The sequence below is a fragment of the Camelus bactrianus genome, chromosome 25 (assembly GCF_048773025.1).
Source record: "Camelus bactrianus isolate YW-2024 breed Bactrian camel chromosome 25, ASM4877302v1, whole genome shotgun sequence".
Classification (NCBI taxonomy): Eukaryota; Metazoa; Chordata; class Mammalia; order Artiodactyla; family Camelidae; genus Camelus; species Camelus bactrianus.
The window spans coordinates 6,010,710-6,034,995 of record NC_133563.1 but is presented as its reverse complement, the minus strand read 5'-3'; the positions used below and the strand labels follow the sequence as shown (position 1 = coordinate 6,034,995).

The window sequence follows — 24,286 nt, the reverse complement described above, 5'->3', positions numbered from 1 at the left end:
CCTGTCATGGATGTGCTGACAGACCTTTATCTGGAGAAATGCAATAATTCTTAGCCAACTGAGTTAGGTAGCTTTTCATTATACTAAAGTCTTCGCAAACATTTCTTAAGGAAACATATACCCTTAGTACCACTAATTCAGGGTTATATAAAACTTTACTTAGGTCATGAAGTCTTACACGTGAGAGACTACAAAACAATACTATTCAATCGTGTAGATCTGACTTTAATGAGAATGTAAATGAGTGCGTTTATTAAACTATCTCAAACCCACAAAAGTGTTTTAAGCACAGTATCATTAAGGATAGGGCAAAAAGTTCAGAAAATCCATGCATTTTAGTTCCTTCTACATCTTAGACTTTCCTCTTCAGAAACTTTTCTGTTTCCAGTTGGTTTTTCCAGTGGAAAGAATCCAAGCTGTAATGGGTATTTTGTGATGTAGAAAATTTGAAGATACCATGATAATGGTTGATACACTATTGCGTTACCTACTAAAATAGATCTCCTATGGTCAGTTTCATTGTTTCTAGTCCAACAATTATTTTAGATACAAGACAGTTTTTATTACAAGACTATATTCCCATTCTCCACCTTCACTTTCTTAAAAGTAATAGAAAAGTCTCCCCAGGTGTTGCATGTGTATGGTTTGGGGGCGGGGGTGCTTTTTTTTCAATCTAACCACCCTTTCCCCAGTTACAGCCCTAACTTCGCATTTTTTTGGTAAATTGCTTCAGTATGATATTTGAGTGGCTTCCTAACTAGCAAGGCAATGTGGTACTCACACCAGAGCTATCTGTCAAATAGGACGTTCCCCTGCTTAAAGCCATCAAATTGCTCCCCATCTCGCTCAGAATAAGAAGCGAAGTCCCTGGGATGGCCCACCAGGCCCCTGCTACTTTCAGACCTCATCACTACTCCCTCCCTCTGTTCCAGTCACTCTGCCGTCCTTGCTAACGTGCAAGGTTCCCATCTCAGAACCTCTGTACTCACTGTTCCCTCTATTTGGAACACTCTTAATCAGAAGGAAAATAGTACCTTCAAGGCAACGCTCAAAATTCACTTTTTGGTTAATCTTCCCTTGACCACCAGATTCGAAATTCTAGTGATTTCCCCTGCTCAAGCGGACCTTTTCCTTGTCCCTTGCTTTATTTTTCTGCACAGAACATGTCACTCACAAACATACTATAAAATTAACTTTACCATAGTCCATATTTCCAGTCTAGAATGGAAACTCCATGAGGGCAGGGATTTTCATCTGTTCAGTTCAATGCTGTATTCCTGGTACCTAGAATGGTATCAGCCACATGGTGGGTGCCAGGGCTGCAGCATAGAACTGGGTTCACTGTATACTGCACGACCCCAGAGGACATCATTCACATGGTCTAGGGGTGGTACAGTGGTGCAGCCCTATCCAGGCACTAAGTGTTTGTTAACTACCTGCTTTGTGATCTATAATATAGCAGCTTTCACACATGGTATCAGATATCCATGAAGCTATATAGTAAGCTGATGTTAGATATTACACAGAAAGATAATTATCTGGTTCTATAAAAGCAGAGAAGTCTTCATCTATTAAACCTAAATCTGTAAGAATTCTTCTAAACTATAAGATCTGATAGAACCTTTTATTTTTTGCTAGATCCCTGAATACCATAGCAGTGAATTACCACTCTAGTTAAAACTTAACTAGATCAGGCAAACTAACTGATAATTAGGAAAGAGTATAAAATGCTAAATTTATATACTCCATAAATACAAACCAGGAAAAGTTGCCAAGTATCTTATTTTCTATTTTTTCCTCAGTTTTTGGAAGTGAGTTGCAGATTCTTCATATGATTCTTCATTCATTTCAACCACTAGAGTTACTTGAAAGAATTCTTTTAAACGTAATCCATTACAACAAACGTCACATTGATAGGATCCTTGTTGCAGCTGCCAAATCTTAGCTAGGCCATTTGCTTTTCTTTTGTTTTGCATAATTCACATGGATTTGACAATACAATGCTTAGTACTGTAGTGAAGCTACATATCCGGAGAGAGAATATTCTCCTTGGCAAGTTAGGAACTGAATAGGATTACAAATGCCACTTTACGTTATAGCTCTTACAATTTACAATGAAACATTAGAAATATTGAAAAAAATAGAGTTATGTCCACTCCCTTAGACATACTCGCACACAGTTTTCATACACACACACACACACACTCACACTTTAGTTTGTATACACTATAAATCCTCTGCTTCCATAATTGTATTCCTAATAGTCCAAGCCACCAGAATGCTGAGTGCAACACAGGAATTCAGAATAAATGTTTATAGACCAGTATATTATTGGTTGACAAAAGATTTAAGATTAGCAACCACAGGGAAGGATACTACACTAAAGTTTACTTAGATTTTTAATTACACTTTACTTTGAGATCATTGTAGATTCACACAGTTATAAGAAAGAGCACAGAGAGATTCCATGTATCCTTTACTGAATTTTCCCCAACGTAACATCTTACAAACCTATAGTGCAATATCAGAAACAGGATACTGTCATTGACACAGTCAAGATATAGAATATTTCCTTCAACACAAGCATCCCTTGTGTTCATGCTTTTACAGCTACACCCACTCTTCCTCCCACCCTCAGACTGCTACCATTTCCTGCTCCTTAGATCCCAGCAACCACAAGTTTCTTCTCCATTTCTATAATTTGTCATTTTAAGAATATGTTAATAGAAGTAAAATCACATAGCATATAATTTTAGGATTGCCTTTTCTCATCCAGGTCACCGCCTGTATTAATAGTCTGTTCCTTTTCATTTCTGAGTAATATTCCATTGTATGGGTGTACCACAGCATATTTAACCATTCATCCATTAAAGAACATCTGGGTTGTTTCCAGGTTTTGGCTATTACAAGTAAGTCTGCTATGAACATAAGTGTATAGGCTTCATCTCAAAATAAATGTTCATTTCTCTGGAATAAATGCTCAGGAGTACAACTGCTGGATTGCTTGGTAGCTACATGTTTAGTTTTTAAAGATACTGCTAAACTACTTCCCAGAGTGGCTGTGACATTTTACATTCTCACCAACAATGTATTAGTGATCAGTTTGCTCTGCATCCTTGCCAGTTAGTGTTGCCATTATTTTTTATTTTAGCCATTGTGATAGGTATGGTGCTAGTTCATTGTGGTTTTAATTTGCATCTCCCTAATGGACAATGATGTACATTTTTCCAGGTGTTTATTTGCCATCTGTATATCTAATTCAGTAAAATGTTTCCTCTTGTTTTGTCCAAGTTCTAGTCAGACTGCCTGCTTTCTAACTGCTAAGGTTTAAAAGTGTGTGTGTAAGTGTGTGTGTGTGTGTGTGTGTGTGTGTGTGTGTATTCTAGATCATAGTCCTTTGTCAGATATGTAACTTGGAAAAATTTAATATCAATCCAAATCTTGTCTTTTCACCCCTTTAACAGGGTCTTCCATAGGGCAAAAGTTTTTCATTTAAATTTAGTGTAATTTGCCACTTTTTCTTCATAAGGATCATGCTCTTGGTGTCAAGTCTAAGAACTCTTTGTCAAGCATCATCTAGATCCTGAAGATATTCTTCTATGTTTTTTCCTAAAAGTTTTATAGTTTTACATTTTTCATTTCAGTCCATGATCCATTTTGACTTAATTTTCATATAAGGTGTGAGATTTAGGTCAAGGTTCATATTTTGCTAATGGTGTCCAAATGCTCCAGCACCATTGTGGAAAGGGCTACTTTTCCTTCATTGCATTGCTTTGGTACCTTTGTGGAAAATCAGTTAGACATATTTACATGAGTCTATTTCTAAGTCCTTTGTTCTGCTCCATTCATCTATGTCTCTATTCATCCACCAATACCATTCAGACTTGATTACTGTACCTGTATAAGGCTTGAAGTCAAGTAGAATGAGTCTTCCCACTTTACTCGGATCTCAGGAAAAGCATTCAGTTTTTCACCATTAAGTAAAATGTTAGCTGAAGGTTTCTCATAGGTGTTCTTCATCAAATTGAGGAAACTCCCTTCTACTCCTATCATTCTGTGAGTTTTAATTATGAATGGATATTGAATTTTGTCAAATGCTTTTTCTGCATCAAATGATATAATCATGTGATTATTCTTCCTTAGTCTCTTAATATAGGGGATTACATTGCATTTATCAGATAAATCTCCCTTGGTCATGATATACAGTTCTTTTTCCGTGTTTTTGAATTTTATTTGCTAATATTTTGTTAAGGATTTTTGTGTCTATATTCATAAGGGACATTGGTCTGTAGCTCTCTTTTCTGTACTGTTTTTGCCATTTGATATCAAAGTAATACTAGCTTCATAAAGTGACTTGGGAAATGTTCCCTCTTTTCTGTTTTCAGGATTAGGTTATACAAAACTGGTGTTAATTCTTCTTTAAACATTTGGTCCAGAATTCTCTACTGAAACCATCTAGGGCTAGAGATTTCTTTCTTGGGAGTTTTAAAATTATCAATTCAATTTCCTTTATAACTATAGGGCTATTCAAATGGTTTGTTTCATATTGAGTAAATTGTAACAGTCTGTGTTTTTCAAGGAATTGGTCTGTTACATCTGCACTATCAAATTTACATATGTAAAGTTGCTTATAGTGTGTAGTCCCTTGTTAACTTCTTGGTGTCTGCAGTTGGTGATTTCCTACTTCATTCCTAATATTGGGTATTTGTGTCTTCTCTCTTTCTCTCTTTTTATTCTTTGTCAGTCTTGCTAGAGAACTGTCAATTTTATTAATCTTTTCAAAGAATCAACTCTGTTCCATTAATTTTCTCCACTGTTTTTCTGCTTTCAGTGGCATTGATTTCTGCTCTTTGCTATTTCCTTTTTTCTGCTTGCTTTGGGTTTATTTTGATTTTAGGCTCTTGGGGTAGGAGCTTAGATTGAGATTAGACTTTCTCTTTTCTACTGTATGCATTTAGTGCTATACATCTTCTTCTTAGAACTGCATAAGCTGTGTTGCAATTTGACATATTACATTTTCATTTTTATTCTCTTTAATTTTTAAAATTTCCCTGAGACTTCTTTGACCCATGCATTATTTGGAAGTGTTTTGTTTAGTTTCCAAGTGTTTCTAGATTTTCCTGTAATCTTTCTGCTATTCATTTCTAATTTAATGGCATTGCGATCAAAGAACATACTCTGTATGAGTTCAGTTTTTTAAATTTGTTGAGGTTTGTTTTATGGCCTAACATATGGTCTGCCTTAGTATATAATGTTCCATGAGCACTTGAAAAGAAAATGTATTCTGCTCTTGTTGAGTGCAATGTTCTATAATATCTATTAGATCTTTGGGTTGGTATAGGTATTGTTGAATTCTGGTATATCCTTGCTGGTTTTCTGCCTAGTTGTTCTATCAATTGTTGAGAGGTGGGTATTGAAATCTCCAAATATAACTTTAAATTTGTCTATTTCTCCTTTCATTTCTATCAGTTCTTGTTTCACGGGTTTTGCAGCTGTTTGTTAGTGCCTACACATTTAGAATTGCTATACCTTCTTAGGATTAACTCTTTTATCATTATACAATGTCTCTCTCTGTCTCTGGTGATTTTCTTTGCCCTGGAGTTTACTTAAGCTGATTCTGCTTTTCTTTGATTAATCTTTGCATGATCCAGTTAGTTCTCATTATTTGTGAATTCTGTATTTGCTAACTGACCCACTGGTTAAAATTTATTTGTAACCCCAAAAGCAATATGTGTAGTGCTTTTGGAGTCATTCATAGACATGCACAGAGCAGCAAAAAAATTGAGTTGCCTGGCATGCTTATTTCCAGCTAAAGTCAAACAAAGCAATCTCTGACTGCTTATTTCATCTCTTAACCTGAAACATTTACTTCTGAAACATTTAATGTTCTTTTCTCAATCAATTTAGCACCACATTTTTCTCATTTCTGTCCTTTTCATTAGTAATTTCATTGCTAAAATACCCTCAAGCATAGTCCTGAAGTGCTGTCTACTCTTCCTAAGTGCAAGAAGTTATGATGTGCCTTACAAAGAAAACATGGGTGTTAGATAAGCTTTGATCAGACATGAGTCACAGTGCTATTGGCAGTGAGTTCAAAGTTAATGAATCAAAAATGTATACCCATAAGGTGTCTTTAAATAAAAACACACATAAAACAAGAACATGTATTGATTAGTTGAAAAATGTGAACAGAGGTTCACAGGAACCTAACCCTGCATTTCCCTTAGGAGCAGCAGTTCAATATTTGTTAATTCAGCATTCACAGTGACTTTGTTAGCTACCACAAATAATGAGAACCAACCATTTATGTTATTCAATCCTTTTATTTTTAGTCTGCCTATATTGTTCTATTTGGAATGAGTTTCTTGTAGATAGCATACAGTTGAAACATGTTTTTTAATCCATTCTGCCAATTTGTTTTTAATTGATGTACTTACACCATTTACATTTAATGTAATTATTGATATGCTAAAGTTTAAGTCTGCTGCTTTATTTTTTGTTTTCTATTTTTCCTTTCTGCTTTTTGTTTCTCTAGCTTCTTTCCTGCCTGCCTATGGGTTACTTGAACATTTTTTAGAATTCCATTTTGACTTATCTATAGTGTTTTCAAGTAAATCTCTTTGCATAGCTTTTTTAGTGATTCCTCTAGGTATTACATTACGTATGTAATGTCAGTCTACAGCTACCATAATTTTACCAGTTTGAAGTATAGAAATCTTACCTCACATTATGTCTCCTTAACCTTCCATGTTTATAATATAATTTTCTTAAATATTATCTCTACATACATTTAGAATCACATTTAGAGAGTGTTATACTTTTCACCACAACCACAAACACAATTAAGAAAACTCAAGAGGAAACTGAAAGCCAATTGTATTTACTGATATATTTGTTTACTATGTTCTTTCTTTCCTTCCTGATGTTCCTAATATTCCTTCTTTTATCATTTCCTTTCTGTTCAGAGAACTTCTTTTAGTCATTCTTTTAGGGTAGGTCTACTTAAGGTTGTTTTCTTTTACCCGAGAATGTCTTGATTTTGCCTTTATTCCTAAAGGATATGTTTGCTAGATGTAAAGTCCAGGTTGACAGTTATTTTCTTTCAGCACCTAAAAAATATTGTGTCACCATCTTCTGACCTCCGTGGTTTCTGATGAGAAATCCATTCTCATTCTAATTGTTTTTCACCATAGGTAAGGTATCATTTTGCTCTGGCTGCTTTCAAGATTTTTTTTCCCTTTGTCTTTAGCTTTCAGAAGTTTGATTACACTTTGTGTTGGCAGAGAAATCTTTGAGTTTACCCTGTTGGAAGCCAGTGCAGCTTCTTGAATCTCTAGGTTTATGTCTCTTATCAAATTTGGGAAGTTTGCAGCCATTATTTCTTTGAGAGTTTTTTCAGTCCTGATTTCTCTTTCCTCTCCTTCTGAGACACTGATGACATGAATGTTAGATCTTTCTTATAGTACAACTGCTCCCTGAGGCTCTGTTCACTTTTTTTTCCAGTCTATTTTTTCTCTGTTCATTAGACTGGGCAATTTCTATTGCTCTATTTCTACAGTTTACTGATTCTTTCTTCTGTCACCTCCATTCTGATACTGAGTTCATTCACTGATATTTTTATTTTGCTTATACTATTTTTCAGACATAAACTTTCCATTAGATTTTTCTTTGTATCTTCTATTTCTTGGTTGAGACCTTCTATTTCTTTCTGAGGCTTTCATTTCAGTACTTTTTGATTTGTTTCAAGCATGTTTGTAATTGCTCATTAAACCACTCTTATCAGGCTGTTTTAAAGTCTTTGTCAGATAATTCTAAAATCTCTGTCATCTTGGTGTTGGCATCTATCAATTTTCCTTTTTCATTCAATTTGAGACCTCTCTGGGTGTTGTTGTTGTTGTTGTTGTTGTTGTTGTTGTTGTTGTTATGACAAGTGATTTTCAGTTGGAACACAGACATTGTTGTATTATAAGACTCTGGATCTTATTTAAATCTATTTTAGCTGGTTTTCTCTGGTACCACTGCAGTAGGAGAAGGAGGTAGCAGATGCTACTGCCTCAGCACTGCCAGTGGAGGTAGCAGTCCATGTTCTCCACTGACACTCAAAGGGGGAGGGGGGTCTCCTTATAAATTCTGAATGAAGGTGGGAGTTTCAGATACCCTACATGGTCTCCACTGACAATGTAGTGAGATGACCTCGTAACTACTGACAATGGTGGAAGTCCTGACTCTCCAGGAGATCTCCTCTATCACCATGCCAGCAGGGAAGGGGAGGGGTACATTACTGCCAAATGGCATAGTCCCAGCTCCCTACATGGTCTCTATGTACTCCACAGGTGGAGTTGGGGATAGGGAGGCTCATTAATGGCCATTAGGTGTGGAAGTCCAGCCTCCCTGCTTGGTCTTCTTTGATACTATCTGGCAGGCATGTTGGGATATGTTATAACAGTTTTATGAGGGTAGAAGTCTAAGCTACCCACTCAGTCTTTGTTGGCATGGATCACAGTGGGGCTATATTTTTTCTTTAATGTTTGACTGTAGTAGAGTGGTTACTTTCTAAGTTTCTGTCTTGCTAGACTATCCCTTTCCTGGTACTTTGACTAGAGAGAGCAGGCTTTTGTAGGGGATTTTTTTTTCATCTGTACTCATTGGCATTTCCAAGTTGCCAGCTTTTTCAGTTCCAAGTCTGAGATATATGACACAAAAAGAAAACCCATGGAACCCAGGTCCCAATGCCCCTAGCTGGTCTGCATTCTTTCCATCTTTCAGAGTCTTCTTATGTTTTAGATAGATAGATAGATAGCTATATAGACAGATAGAGAGAGAGAGAGAAGTTTTTAATTGTTTTTAGTTGTACTTAGTGAGATAAATAGGAAATAGTACATCTACTCCCTCTTCCCAGAAGTGGAAACTCTCCAGCATGTTAATTTTTAACAACATACTGTGTAAAGTACAAAATTTTCACAAAGCAAACATGGGTGTCAAAGCTACCTCCTCACCCACTTCATTTTTTTCCTGAATGTTATCTCCTCTGTGAATCCTTTCCTGAACTATCCAAGTCAGAATGAATTGCTCCTTTCTTTGTGTGTCTGCAGCATATTATTTACTTTTCCATAATGCTTTATAATCATTAAATGATGTCATCATTGATCATTTAAGCAAAGCAAATTGAGGATGAAGACCATGTCAGATTCATGTTTGGATTCTCAATGTTTGAATGTCTAATAGTATACATGAATTACAATAACTCACACAGTGTGGGGCAAATAGTGGATACTCAATAAATATTTGTTGACTGAATAAGTGAGCAAATGAACACTTTCCAGCACTTGCCATATGCTCCAGAACTCAATAAGGATTTGTTAAATCGGACTAAATTGTTTCTGCATCTGTCAGTCTAATCAATCCACTATTATTTCTTTCTATGGGGAAAAGAGAAGCTCACAAAGCTTATCCAAAGTGCAATTATTGTAGATTAGTACTTTTCCCCAATTAATAATTAATCAATTATCAACTATTTATTTAAAACTATATGATCAGAATTATGCATGGTACAAAAGTAGTGAAAGGTAGGATTTTCACCCTTGGAAGTATAACATGTATTGTGAAAACCAAAAGATAAGCAAAAATTGAAGTGTAAATAATCAGTAGTGAAAATGAAGTATTAAAAAAAAGAGAACATGGGTGATCTGAATAATTAAAGAAGACTTCTTAAAAGAGGCAGGACTTCAGTCAGGCTTTAAATGATGGTTAAGATTTAGTTGACAGAAGAAAAAAGAGAAGAGTTAATGCCTATCATTCTGAAACTATTTCAGTAAACTGCAGAGGAAGGGACACTTCCAAATTCATTCTATGAGACCACCATCACCCTGATTCCAAAACCAAACAAAGATATCACCAAAAAAAAAAAAGAGAGATAGAGAAAATTACAGGCCAATATCACTTATGAATATAGATGCAAAAATCCTCAAAAAAAATACTAGCAAACTGACTACAACAATACATTAAAAGGGATTTATCCCAGGGATGCAAGGATTTTTCAATATCTGTAAATCAATCAACATGATACACCACATTAACAAACTGAAGAATGATTTAGAACAAAGGAGCCAAAAATATACAATGAGAAAAGGACCACCTATTTCTTACCTGCACTTGCCAAATCAATCCCCTCACTCTGCTGTTTCCTCTCCCTTTCTGCTCTTTTTCACCCTCACACTCTTTCAATCATCTTGAGGCAACTCAGGCACAACCTTTTCAAGGGTGCTTTTCCCGACCTGGCTTTTCTTCTCACAGGCTGTGTTGAATGTCCTCTTCTGTGATTTCCTACTGCCCTCCACTTATCTCCTTCAAAGTTTACCACAACCTGAATCGAAATTATGCAGATTATGTCACTAGTCTTAAAGCTTCTCAAGGGAAAGATCATGTCATATGGGTGATCTGCCCAGTATATTGGAGGAGCTCAGTAAATGCTTTTGAGCTTTTAAAGTGAATCATGCTTTCTTCATCCTTGTATCTCCAGCACTCAGCACACGTCTGGCACAGAGTAGCAGCTAGACTGATGCTGGCTGTCTAAGTGAAGAGCCTCCTGCAATAGACTAAATGTGTCCCCCCAAAATGTATATGTTGAAATCCTAACCATACTGTGATGGTATAGGAGGTTGGGGCCTTTGGGAGGTAATTAGGTCTTGAGGGTAGGGTCCTCATGAATGGGATTAGTGCCCTTATAAAATGGACACCAGAGAGCTCTTGCATCCTCTTTTTTTGCCATGTGAGGACACAGTGAGAAGATGGCAGTCTGCAACCCAGAAGAGGATCCCCACCAGAACCTGTCCAGGCTGGCACCCTGATCTCGGACTTCTAGCCTCCAGACGGTGAGAAGTAAATTTCTGTTGTGTATAAGCCTTCCAGTCTATGACACTTTGTTAACAGCAGCCAGAACTAAGACACTTCCTCACCTCCAGTGTGACTGTCCTTCTATCCACTCAACTCACCATTTCACATTAATCTTGGTTCACAGCTTCACTTGGTGATTAATGATTCCAACAATGCTTTCATTAACACTGTACAATGCCTTTGCCTTTCCTCCTCACTTAGTTGCTAATTCTTCAAAATTAATTTTGATTTTTCTCTGTACTTGTACCATAATACCATCATCAACATTGACCTAACCATGCCAAATTTCTCCACTGTAAACTAAGGCTGTCTGATCTCAGCTGGGTCCCTTGCATTGCTCAGCAACCCTTATATTTATCTCCAGCTGACCCCTATCAAATTCCCATAGCAGCTGCCAAACAGTTTTTCCACTCTCCTTAAGCCCCAGATTCAACCCCTATTCCCCTCATGCTCAGCAAAAGCTCTCCTCTTCTACATAACCAAGAATACAATATTACAACTATGAGATGACTTGGCTTTCTTCATCCTCAAATCAAAACTCTTCTATCTCTTTATCTGTACCGTTCTTCTCAGCTCATGTCCCAGTGAAAGAATTGCCCACCCTCCTTTCCAAAGCTAAATTCTCTGTCCATATCGTACCAGTTATTGGAAGATGGAGATATTGAATTATATTCTCCAAACCAAGAAGGTACTTTGAGACCGAAAAATGAAGCAGGCAATTCCATAAAGTGCAATTATGAAGTTTACTGTGAGAAACTTACACACAGGCAGGAAGGATCAGGAGGACGGATGATCCAGAGGCGTTCGCAGCTGCACTTCGCGCTGCGGAAAGGGGTACAGGGGGATTTAAAGGGGCCAAAGCTAAAAACAGAATCTGACTACTAAGTGAGAAGCATAACCACACCAAAGACGGGGCCCAGGGATTTTCTGTCCCCCAGGGGTCTCAGGACCATTACCCATCTGTGTCAGCCTTATGCACTCTTTCACTTTTCACATCAGATGAAGGCAAGAGTAAAAGCTGATGGGGAACGTATCTGGCTTGGGCGAACTCCTTGCGAGTTATGCTAAAGCTCAGTCATGCGAATAGGGGTGGCGGTAGGACTGCGGGCTCAGGATGGAGCTGACAAAATGGAGTCAGTGTGGTTCAGCCACACACTAACTATCGAATTTTTCTCTGTCTCCCTCGCTCCTTCCCATCACCATGAAGGAATGCTTAAATCTCCTCTGTCCGAAAAGTTATTAATATTTCATTATTAGCTAACATTGACAGTGTGGCAGGTGCCACTGTAAGCAGTTTACACAGATCACTTTCTGTAACCCTGACAATAACCTTTGATGTTCTTGATATTATATTCCCTATTTTACAAACTAGGAAACTGAAGCTAGTAGAATTGGAAAATTTGCTCAAGGTCACAGAGCTTTCTACTTCCGCATACGTGCCAATTTTGCTAAAAAAATAACCTAAATTTGATTCTTCTCCCTATTTCCCTCCTCTCTTCCTTTGTACTTCTACATCATGTGTCCAAAACTTTCACTGCTACACCAATCACAGTGACCTGTAACTGAGCATTTCTATGTCTATCAGCAAGGATCAAGACACGCATACACTACACACACATATACACACGTTTAACACTCGGCCAATATATATTTGTTGAAGTGTTGAAAATATGAATTTAGTCCTGAAGAGATTTATAGTTAAAGATATATATATATACACATATATATGTATCAGCAATGCCCTTTCTCACTTTCTCAGCTACTATCACTTTTATAAGTTTTCAAGCACAGAGAGCTTAGAACTGTGCAAAAGAAACTAAAGAACTGAGTAGGGTTTCTTGGGTTTCTAAAACACTCACAGCCTCAGTATTTCTCTCTAGTTACCTAACCTAATCCCATGGTCCATAGCTTGGCACAGTCTCCACGGCTTTCAAGAAGAATTTTGTCTGAACAAGAAGGACAAGACTGGGTCCTGAAAGGAAGAGCCTACAACAGTATCAGCTGAAACTCCTTCCCCATCAGAAAGGCCAGGCTGTCACCAGGTCAGCTGAGGAAGCAAACATTTCTTCCATTGACAAGTGTTTAATTGGACATTTTGAGAATCCAATGTCATGTATGCAGATGCAAATGTTTGAAGAGTTGTTTACAGCGTAGTTTGTGCCAGACAGGCTCCAATGCCAAGCCAGCACACAGCCTCCCATTATTCTGCTGGGCTCAGCTTCTAAAGATGTTTCGGGGCTCTCTGAGCCTTGTAAATTTCCACATCCAAAGGCTCATCTGTGTTTTCAAAGCAGAGTCCTTCTTCCTCTCATGAGTAGCTATCAGTCCTTCCCCTGCCAGTCTCTGCTGCTGCCTGCCATGGTTCAGAAAAGGCTTTGGAGGAACTATTTAAGAGGTGATTACTCCAGCTCTAGGAGTTTTAGTAGTTTGGGGAAAACTAACACAAAGGAAATGCCAGACTCCAGATCACTGCCCAGAAACAGGGTCTTAGTTGATGCAATCATTTCGAGAACTGTTTCTGTTATTCATTGACTCAGGGAAACACAGCTTATTAGCTCAGCTAATAGACAAGTCCACTTTAACATGCCAGCTATAAGGAAGCAGTTCTTGACTGGAGGATAAACAAGGACACACCACAAGTGGACATTGGGGAATCCATTCATCTTTAAGAACTGGACCATCCATACTCCACCTTGAAAATGCAAGGCAAAAAAAGATGCCTTTATTGCAAACTGTTGTGATGTTTTCATTATATCCTGTTCCTATTATCAAATACTGTCTTTAAGAAAAATTTTTTAAAGTTTAAGGTCCTAGATTGGAAATACACATGAAGAACACTGTTTATATACAATGCTAAAAAATTTAATTCAAGAATAAAATTTGCCACAACTTTTACATTTGATAAGGTTATTTTTTAATCCAATGGTCTCCATTATATAAAAAGTCATATGAAAATTATTAGAATTTATTGAATTCATTCATTTATTCATACTACAGACATTGACTGATTAAAAATTATGTGCAGAGCAACTGTAGCTGTTTCAGATATACAGAAATAAAGAATATCTCACCCTTAGCCTCAGGAAACTGATAAAAGAAGAAGGCAAATGACCATGATACAAAACAAAAGGAAAGAAACTCTTAGGTACTTACAATAAAGTACAGTTGACACTTGAACAACACAGGTTTGAACTGCGTGTGTCCACTTACACGTGGATTTTTTTCAGTAAATATTACAGTACTACATGATTGAAGGTTGGTTGAATCTGAGGATGCAGAACCAAGGATATGGAGAGTGGGGTGCTGACTGTAAAGTTACACTTGGATTTTCAACTGCATAGGGGTTGGGGGCCCTAACCTCCAAAGTGTTCAAGGGTCAACTGTAATGATAAACTATTGCAGTATTATCACAGGAGAGAACAAGGAAGAAACAACAGAGAAGATGGTATTTCAGATCAGCCTGGCAGGACAGATGAATTTTCATAGCTGTATGGTGGGAAGAGTATTTCTAGTTAAAGAACAACTATGAGCAAAGATGTGAACATTTATAACATGTTCCCCAGAAATGGTAAAAAGTCTAGGGCATAAAAAGCTGTGGTATTATAAAGCACTAGGGAGAAATTTAAACACACACATGCGTACAATGAATGAATTCCAGTTGCATTTCAGAAGGGGTTTCAGAACCCACAGAGTTAGGTGGGGCCCTGGAATCAGCATTTTTCAAATCTTCCCATGTCATGATGTGCACTCATGATGTGATCTGACACACACACAGGATACATGGAGGGACGTAGTAGGTGTCATGAGCTGAATTGTGTCCCAACCCCAATTTACATGCTTAAGCTCTCACACCCAGTGCCTCAGAATGTAACTGTATTTGGAGATAGGGCCTTTAAAAAGGTAGTTAAGTTAAAATGAGGGCTTTAGGATGGGCCCGAATACAGTCTGACTGATGTTCTTATAAGAAGAGGACATTTGGACACACAGAGACACCAGGGATGCACGTGAACAGACAAAAAAAAAAAAATGATCATGTGACGAAACAGCAGGGGTCATCTGCAAGCCAAGGAGAGAAGCTTCAAAAGAAATCAAACCTGCTGGCACCTTGATCTTGGACTTCCAGCCTCTAGAACTGTGAAAAAATAAGTTTCTACTGTTTAAGCCACCAACTCGGTGGTATTTTGTTACAGTAGCCCTAACAAAATAATACAGCAAGCGAACACACCAGGAAAGCACTGAGAAATACATTTTCATGCCAAATCTTCAGGAACATTAAACATCATATTAAGAGTTTAGACTTTATTCCAGAGACAATTTCTCAAAATGTAGGTCTTCTGAGAAGGGAAGTAATGTGACCTAGCCTATGATCCAACTCTTGAGGCAGTCTGGAGGATGAAGTGATTTAAGAGATTCTGCCTGATCAAGGCAAGAGACAGTAAGCGGGGGCATGACTAGAACCGTGATAGGAAGGATGGGAGGATAAAAACAGAAATATTCAGGTGCTGTCACAGGTGGACACAACAGCATTTGGTGACCCACTAAGTTTTGAGGATGAGAAAAAAAGGAAGGGTTAAGGATGACCTCAGATTCTGAGCCTGTTTTGCACCCTATATTTCAGATACATCACATTACCTGCTATCTCATAGACTGAGATGCCATTAACCGAAATAGAACACACAGAAAGCATATTTGGGTATGAAACTGATGAGATGAAACCCAGAGAACAGAAATCAGTGGTCAAGTGTAGAGATGGAGATCTCTTGAGAAAAGAAGAGCTCACTATAGCCATAAGTAATGACAGCACTGCCCTCCATCCGTCATCACTCCCATCCTTACAACAACAAATAAAACAGAACCAACTGAAAATCAACAACTTTTCTTGGACCCGGCAGAAAAGTGAGGATGCAAGGCAAACCAACACCCTAAAATATGGAAAGAGAGGCAAATCTAGAGAGTCCCAGGCCAGATCTGCTTACCTGGAGCAGAAACGACTGGACCCATAAACTCTAGGAATATCTAAATGGTATTTTGACAAACTTCTGGAGACAGAGTATGGGCTGCCATGAGAGTGAGAGACTCCTAAGGCCACAGTCTTGGGGCAGGTTGGGTGGGTTCCAACAATTTTGGGTAATCACAAGACAACTATGACAAAGGGGCAAAGACAAGAGGGAAACAAAAGTACCAATGAAAAAAATAACTATGCTAGTGGCTACTACTGACTGAGCAGGTCTGTCCTAAGTGTTTACATTTATTAACCCTACAACAAACCTATAGGACAATGCATTAGTTTCCTATTGCTGCCACAACAAATTATCACAAACTTAGTGGCTTAAACAATATAAATTTATTATCTTACAGTTCTGTAGTCAGAAATCCAGAACTAGAGCCACCAGGTAAAATCAAAGTGCTGGCAGGGCTGCAGTCCTTCCGATGGCCCTAGGGAAGGATCTTTGCCTTTTCCAGCTTCTCATGGCCACCCATCCCTTGTCTCATGGCCTCCTTCCTCCATCTTCAAAGCCGGCAACGTTGCATCTCCCTCGCCATTCTTCCACAGTCACATCTCCCTAACTCTGACTCCTCTTCTGTCCCCCTCTTCCACTGTTACTTGGGCCCATCCGCATAATCCAGGATATGGATTTAAGGTCAGATAGTGAGCGATCTTAATTCCATCTGCAACCTTAATTCTCCTTTGCCACGTAACCTATCATATTCACAGGTTCTGGGGATTAGGGCATGGGCACCTTTAGGGGAGGACATTATTCTACCTCCACAGGCAGTTATAATTATTTTCCCCTTTTTACAGATAGAGAAACTGAGGCATACAGAGGATATGTAATTGGTCCAAGATCATACAGGTGTTGGTGACAGAGCTGAGATTTGAACCCAGGAAACTAACTTCAAAGCCCATGTTCTTAACTGTTAAACTATAGAGAATATATAGGCTGCTAGTGAGTGATTAGCTTAAGTGGTAACCTCTAAAATTTAGACTGAATAGGTAGTGCAATGGAGTCAGAACAGTGCTGATTTCCATGACGTGCCTTCTGCTTCTCAAAAAGTTAATTGGGGTTTGTGACTTTCCATTCATTCCCTAGTCTTCCTATGGCCCCCAGTTTTCTGCAAGCTTTAGCTCAGAAATGTTAATGAAAAGAAAAACCCAATGAAAGAACAGTCAGATGTCTCAGATAGCAAACTTTGTAATACAGCACAGGGCATTAATGATGAGGAATCAAATCAAATGTAACAAATGCATCTTCAGGTTAGTTATAGGTAACATGGATCCAAAGTATTTCGATAATGGTAAAAGAATCTCAAAATGATGTCCTGGGAACAAAAAGGACACATACATAAGAAGGTGGAAGATTAATTACATGAGCCACTTGACAGCATCAAGAAAGGGGATGTTTTCTTTCTATCATTTCAGTCTATTACAAAGTTAACTGAAAACAGACACTAAACCAGAGGACTGAAGCACAAGACCAGCAAGACTCTGGAATTCACTGAATTCTTCAATTAATCTATTTTTACAATCTTTCATAAATGTTCTGAAGAAGAAATGAATTTTCTGTGAATAAGAGACCATATATACATATATAATATACATCACACATATACATTCATATAGAACATAAATAATTATTTGATAAACATTTAATCAATCATGGGATTGAACCTTTCTACTTCCCTATTCACCCTTATGAATTATATTCTTCAACCTCATTAATTATATTATTCAAATCCAACCATTTGTCTTCTGCACGTTACCATTTGTCTTTTGTCTACTTGATATGCCATGTAAACAAAAGATCTTAAAGCCTCCTACATATTGTTTTGGTCATTGTCTCATACTTCTGACCATTTCCTTTATATATTTTAAAGATAAGTATTTTTAAATGCCTAGCCCATAAAAGGTCACAACGATTCTGTCTTCCTTGTAGATTTTATCCTTTATCCACATAAAACAACCCTAGACCTAGCATAGCGCTCTTTGCTTTGAATTATACTTGGTTTCATTTTAATAAGGATGTGGAACTCAAGGCCCATAAAGGTTTCTGGTTTCCCTACCCTGGCCCACTATGTTGATGGATTTATTACACTCATGCCTGTCTCTTGTGGGTCCCACCATCAGACCAGGGGCAGTGCCAGTGATGAGCCTGTCTCTCCATTTCCCAGCTGGGCTTCTTCACCCCACCCAACATCCAGTAAAGTTAGCTAGATGGATTTAACTACAAATCATTACAGTTCAATATGTTTTAAATGGCCCCAAATAATTAGGGGATTCCAGCTCCAGATTTCCGTTTTCATGTTTGATACTCAAGTTGGAAAAGGCTTTACCTATAATATAATCAATGTAGATGTAGCTTACTGCAGATGTTATCTTGCCTTAAGCAAACTCCATATTTGAAAGTCTGGACTTATCCAGATAATATATTAAGGCATGATTAATTGTTCACTTATAAAGGGGTTATTTGCCTCTTGGAAGACATAATCATAAGACTGTTTTATATGGTGGACTCTCCTATTGCATTTTAAGGATGATCCAATTGCCACACATAATCTCTTTCATGACCACCCCTACTGCACGTAGCAGAGCTGGCACTAAGGATCCTTTCCATCACTGCCCCTGTCTCCAGAGATCTTGGTTTTGTTGGCCTTCAGATATTATCTACTTTACTCTTACTTTTACACGATGTGACATGGTGGGAGGTGGAGGGGACACCCTATAAAAGGCCAAGGTTCCAAGGCAACGCAAGGCTCTGATACAATGGACAGAGCAGAGGGCAGAAAGTCAGAAGCCCTGGAGTCCTTGCCACCTAGGGATCTGAGGCGAACTGCAGCCTCCTTAATATCCAAATTTTTAGTTTATAAAGAAAAGATAATAGTGCCTGGCCGCACCCAGATATAGGTGCGCACCTATATCTGGGTGCGACCAGGCACTAATGTAACAATCAAATGTAAAAATTCTTCTTATATTTGAAGTGCTATGATAATATATTCTTTTTTCCAAGCAAATCTAATGCCGCAACACTAAGACAACACTACATCGATCCACCTTTTTCTTTGTTAGCTACTATTTCTCACAGAATTCATTAAATACTCTGAAAATTCCTCCTAACCATTATCCTTTCCACTTGATCTTATCCTATCTGTTATTCTTCCCTTAGTTCAAAGTCTCCCAACACTTTGCAAAATAAGATCAAACCCCCTGCACAGCATCTATGAACAATCTCCTGTTTGTTTTTTCCTAACAAGCTGCATAAGATGAGAAACCAAAGCTTGTGATATTCTTGCCACTTAAGAAGTACGTTATTTTGAAGAACCAGCTCAAATGCCTTCTCTCTATTCCAGATCTGCCTTTACCCGTGTCTGCGGCAATCAGTCCTCTCTGCTACCCTCCTGCCATTTGCTTATCTGTGTTCCTTTCAACCACTCCTGTCTGCGTTTATCTACTCTGGTTTCTCTAGATGGTTTGTAATAATCCCTCACTGTTTGAGTATCTAACTTTTTTCTCTCCACTAGAACTTACATAAGAATTAGAGTTCTAAGAAACTCATCTGAAATATAAGGATCATTAGAAAGTCTAATGTGATTTTTTCCCTTCTTTTTAAAGTGATTTATCTTTTTAGACCGAGGGCCTGTTGTAAAGTTTGGCAGGTCTTGGCTGTGACATCACAGTACAGCTACCGTCAAGGCTGCACACTAGGGATCGCCCCTGGATGTTCCAGTTCCCTCTACTCACTGTCATTCTCTCAAAACCTCTTCCTCATCTTACATTTATTATCCTCATCAGTGGCATCATCATAACCAGTTAAGCAATCAAAACCTCAGAATTATTTTCAACCTGATTTCGCATATCCAACTAGTCATTAAATCCTGCCTTCCCTATTTTCCGAGTCTCTCTCAAACCGGTGCTATTTCATCTGGACTATAGCAACAGCATCCTTATTTCCCTCTGGCCTCCTGGCTTTCCCCTCTCTGGGTCCTCCGAAAAATTATTGCTGGAGCTATTTTCTAAAGAAAATCCAATCATAGCACTCCTCTGCTTAAAAATTCAGCTTAAAAACTCTTTAAAAAGATTATCTAAGCTCTGATTAAGTCTAAATAACACACCATTCAAGGACCTTCTTTCTCTGGCCCCAGCATCACAAGACTTCTCTACCACAGCCATGCTGAACCCCCATCTCTCCCTGGGGATGCTATGCTCATACTTGCGTCCTTTTCTTTGCCCATGTAGTTCTCTGTGCTTAGAGCATCCTTCTCTCCCTCTCCTCTTAGCCCTTAAGCTTCAGAATCCCGTTCCAAATTTACCTCCTCTGTGAAGTCTTGCTAAGCTCTAACTGCACCTCTTTCCTGGGAGAATGAGCGGACACTACTGCACATCACCTGGTGCTGCAACCATATGTGGATGGATCCCTTTCCTACCCAAACTCAGTATCTCACTCATCTCTATCTGGCACGTAGTATGCACTCAATAAATGGTTACTGAAATGAATATATGCTGAACAAAGTAAGAACTGAAGAAAAATTCCATAGACCTAGAAGCACACCAGTCCTCCTTTGCTGCTTTAAAGAAACAGAGCCCAGAATAAAAAAAAAAAAAAAAAAAAAAAAAAAAAGGACTAATAATCTGATGTAGCAAACACATGAATGGGTTGTTTGTTTTTAAAACCTAAGTGGTTGAGGGAGGGCAGGGGGAGAACAAAGTACATTTTAAAGCTCTAGCTGCAGGGCAAGTAATAAAAATTGTTGCTTTAATGTTTTTTTCATAATATTGTGAGCAATGGGAAGGTCTGTTCCACCACACCAGCCTTCAGGGCAGAGCGTTTCAGCCTCCTGAGCTAAATCAAACTGGCACTGGCTCTCAGTTTCTCAGGCAGCCCCAACTGGTCTCTGCCTTCTATGAGACTAAACGTGACGGACAAAGAAGACACAAAATAATTTTCTAGTTACTTTTTGGGCCTCTCTTTTCCTCTTGTCAATTAATTATCAGGGTTTTGGAAACTCAACGTGCATTTCTGCCCCTAGATTACAGTGAGGTCGGCATCGTATTTCGTCTGCATTGAGTTGCCGTTCTTATAAAGGAGGAGGCTGGGAAGCAGCAGCGTCCCAAGGACCCAAAGCTAGCCCAAGAGACGGCAGTGCCTGGGACTCACAGTTCAAAGCCCTTAAGTGCTACTCACTGAAAATAGGTCTTGAGGTCACCCTTTTTATACTCCCTGGATAGATATATCTGAACATGTTTAAAATTAGGATGCATGAGCATCTAGGTCAAAATATTAGAGTTTACCAGAGTACCAATGGAATTTAGTAATTTTCAAAATGATATAACAATCAATTCTCTGTAATTCAGTCTTAAATCATTCCTGGGCTCCCATTCTTAATTCACTAACACACAGTGCCCAGAATTTAATATATATCCTGGAACACACACAGAGACCACATTATCCAACATGACACCGTTTTTCCTAGCAGAGATTGTCTCTATTTCTGGGAGAAACCCTGCCTCCAACTGCCTATGTTTTGAACACCTGACTTACCCATTTTCCAAGCACGGTTTCTATTTAGGAAGATTGAATAGGGATTACAATTGTACCTAACTCTTAGGTCCACAGTGAGGATTAAATGGGGCAATGTAAGTAAAAAGGTTAAAAATAACAGTTCTAGGTGCGGTCAGTGCCTTATAAATGTCAGCTGTTACATTCCATGCCTGAGCCACACATGACCCCGTAAGTGGATCTTTGAGAAAAAGAGTCAGAGAAAGTTGGTCTTTTTCACCAAGCACGACGTTTGGCTTCACTTCTCCCAACAGAGTTGAAATAGCTGAAGTAGGTAACATTAATTTTATTTTATTTAACACGTCTGGGACTTTGTGTTTGTTAAATGTGGCATGCAAAAAATATTTTAATATCTATATAAAATGACTTTTTAAGTGCCTTTAAAAAAACTCTCTAAGGTCCTTCCAGTTCCAAAACATTGTGATCTATGATAACTAATCTCAAATGCAGGCAAATAAATAGAGATACAACTCCCTAGATATAATGAAAATATATGGCACTGTCAGGCTGATTGCATTAGAAACAAGTTAGACCCAGGGCCGGGGGCCTGTGGCAATGCACAAAGTAATCTTGCCCTCCTTTCTCCCCACCAAACCAGAGTCTATAATTCTCATCTCAAGCCCCCAGGTCCTTTTGGAGGAAGAGGAACTAGATGTGATTTGCAGAGAAGATAGTGGCGCCAAGATTCTATGGAATCCCGAGCAGAGCAGCGGGAGTGAGCAGACTTCATGAAGTCACCTGCAACTTCATCTTTTACCTGATAAAAGAGAACCCTGGAAGACTAACTCAGGACGGGGTCCTACCTAACCTCCTGCATCTTGGAGATTAAGAAACTGAGACCTAAAGAGATCAAGTGACAAGTCTAAAGTCATCCAGCCTTTCAGAAACCCAGGTCTGGAAACCTAGAACTGATGCGGTAGCCAATCAAATTAAAGCAGTCTCAACCAGTGTAACTTCCAAAGTGTCTGCACACAGATAAACGTCTCTCTTTTCCTCTCTGAACTATATTCAGCCTTCATCAGCCACCCACAAACCAGCCAGCACCCGTCTCAGGAAAACAAACAAGATTCCTCAAAATCCTGAATTCAAAGAAATGTCTGGTTTTACAAACAAGTTACTAAAATCAGATTCACCTTTATCTTTCAGGAATACATTAAATATTATTATGGTGACAATGATTCTCCAAAGCCCAAAGTAGAAAACACAGACAAGAAAAAGCCTCCTTTGTTTTAAGCAACACATACACGAAAATCTACCTCAAGTGGAAATCTGAGGCGGTGCTTCTGGTGATTATTTTCTTTAAAAACAGCACAGAACTCCTTTCAAGTAGCCACAATCTGACTGACTCCACTTACAAGAGTGCAACATTTACACAGCTTTTGGAAAATTATCAGAAGAGTTCTAAGCCTGTGCCTCCACTGCGTCCACGTCATGTGTACTGATACCCATTCGCGTATTCCTCCTTTCGGCTCTGCTTTATGTGAACTCATTCACCGATTCATTAACTCACCAGTTCATAGGAACTCACTCGTTCATTCATTGCTTCCTGAGCACCAGTGAGTACCCGACATACGGGGGCTGTGCCCTTATGGAGCCTAAGAGCCTGTGTGGAGCCTAGACGTGCATACCAAAACTGAAGTACGAGATAGAAAGAGAAAAGAACCACAAATGAGCCCTGATAAAGTACCCTGGAGGCTCAGGGGAACGAGGAATGGGCTCCAGATGCGGGCGACGGCGGCTCAGGCACCCCTCCCCCCGCGCCGGAGACGAGAGGTAAGAGGAGGCGACCTTGGCCAATGAACCTTGGCGCCCCGCTCGCCGCGGGCGGCGCACAGCATCCTCCTCCATCTGGGCGCCCGCACTCGGCTTCCTCATTTCTGGGCCCGAGTCGCGGAAGCCGCAGGCCCAGCCTGTCTCCCGGTGGCCTCCCCATCCCGTCCGTCAGTCACTCCCACGAATGAGCGACTTGGGAAGTCCACCCCGCCACCTCACCCCACCCCGCCTCAGCCCGGCCGCCGGGAGGAGCCAGGCCCGGCCGCCCGCGGGCATGGCGAACGCACCTGGTCGAGCAGCGCGGCGGCGGCGGCGGCGGCGGCGGCGACAGCGCCTAGGGCAGGCTCGAGGCCCAGGCCTTCAGGTGGCAGCGCCACACCCCCGACGCGGCCCTGGCCCTGCGCGTCGCGGAGGAACCGCGGCCCTGCCCCCCTGCGCCGCGGCCGGGAAGGCGGGGCGCTGTGGCCCGGGACGCGGGGCTCCGGGCGCGGACGGGAGGGCCGGGCCGGGGACCCGGGCGCCGCCTCCGCAACGCCCGCGGGCCTCGCTGCGACTCGGGCGACCCCGAGGGCCGCGGGCCGGCCGGCTGGCACCTCACCTTCTCACTTCTGGCTCTTGTTAGAAAATAAGTGTCACACCCTTTGTCCTGGGCCCCGCAGCCTTGCTTCTTTATTTAGCGGCTAAAGGGCCCGAGCGTCGCCCTCAGACCCTCGCGGGTCCGCACGGCCTGGGCCTCTGGGCTGGGGTGGTGGGGGGTTGGGGACAGGGCGGGAGTCACGGGTGGGTTCGGGAGCTGTAGCCTCAGGTCCGGCGAAGGGCTGGGCGTGGTGTCCCGTGCGTTAATGAGCTAAGCGGCTGTGCAGGGGGTGGAGGTGGGGGTGTGAAGCTGAAGGGAAAACGTGGAAGGTTTGGCTCTGCCTCCGAGCCTGGCCAACCCTTCTGGAAACCCCGGCCTTGAGAGCTGTCAAATGCCGCCCACCAGTAAGCGATTGTTACGCCATCGTTTTCCCATCTTGCAAGATTGTTGGAGAGACGATGATGCGGGAATGTGGAGCAGACAGCACAAA

At 40.0% G+C, this 24,286-nt stretch overlaps 1 protein-coding gene across 4 annotated transcripts in view; it reads right to left on the bottom strand.

The window, feature by feature from the left end:
- The window catches only part of CPQ (carboxypeptidase Q), a 390,372-nt gene extending 366,405 nt beyond the window's left edge, over positions 1 to 23,967 (bottom strand). For 2 of the 4 annotated variants that reach the window (XM_074353135.1, XM_074353134.1), the window contains exon 1: positions 23,235 to 23,253. The gene's annotated coding sequence lies outside the window, so the exon portion shown is untranslated. Of the gene's footprint in view, positions 1 to 23,234; positions 23,254 to 23,506; positions 23,681 to 23,817 lie in introns of those variants that run through there. The other 2 variants (XM_074353133.1, XM_074353132.1) reach the window with 2 other exon arrangements.
- Positions 23,968 to 24,286: the final 319 nt, after the last annotated feature.